The sequence below is a fragment of the Rhincodon typus genome, unplaced genomic scaffold (genome assembly GCF_021869965.1).
Source record: "Rhincodon typus isolate 14 unplaced genomic scaffold, sRhiTyp1.1 hic_rhity00000157, whole genome shotgun sequence".
In the NCBI taxonomy this organism is placed as follows: Eukaryota; Metazoa; Chordata; class Chondrichthyes; order Orectolobiformes; family Rhincodontidae; genus Rhincodon; species Rhincodon typus.
The window spans coordinates 88,716-89,493 of record NW_025965795.1 but is presented as its reverse complement, the minus strand read 5'-3'; positions in this window follow the sequence as shown (position 1 = coordinate 89,493).

The window sequence follows — 778 nt, the reverse complement described above, 5'->3', positions numbered from 1 at the left end:
TCAGTGGGATTGACACTGGAACAGTCAGTGGGACTGACACTGGAGCATTCAGTGGGAATGACACTGGGGCGTTCATTGGGAATGCCACTGGAGCACTGAGTGTGAATGTCACTGGAGCACTGAGTGGGAATGAGACTGGAACACTCAGTGGGAAGGACAATGGAGCACTGAGTGGGAATGACACTGGAACTCTCCGTGGGAATGACACTGGAGCACTGAGTGGGAATGACACTGGAACACTCAGTGAGAATGACCCTGGAACACTCAGTGGAATGACACTGGAACACTATGTGGGAATGACACTGGAGCACTGAGTGGAATGACACTCAGTGGGAATGACACTGGAGTACTCAGTGGGATTGACACTGGAACAGTCAGTGGGAATGACACTGGAGCACTGAGTGGGAATGACATTGGATCACTCAGTGGGAATGACACTGGAACCGTCAGTGGGAATGACACTGGAGCACTGAGTGGGAATGACACTGGATCACTCATTGGAAATGACACTGGAGCACTATGTGGGAATGAAACTGGAACACTCACTGGGAACGTCACTGGAACACTCACTGGGAATGACACTGGAGCACCGAGTGGGAGTGGCATTGGAACTCTCCGTGGGAGTGACACTGGAGCACTCAGTTGGAATGACACTGGAACACTCACTGGGATTGACACTGAAGCACTGAGTGGTAATGACACTGGAACAGTGATTGGGAACGACACTGGACCACTCAGTGGTAATGGCACTGGAGTACTCAGTGGGAACTATACTAGA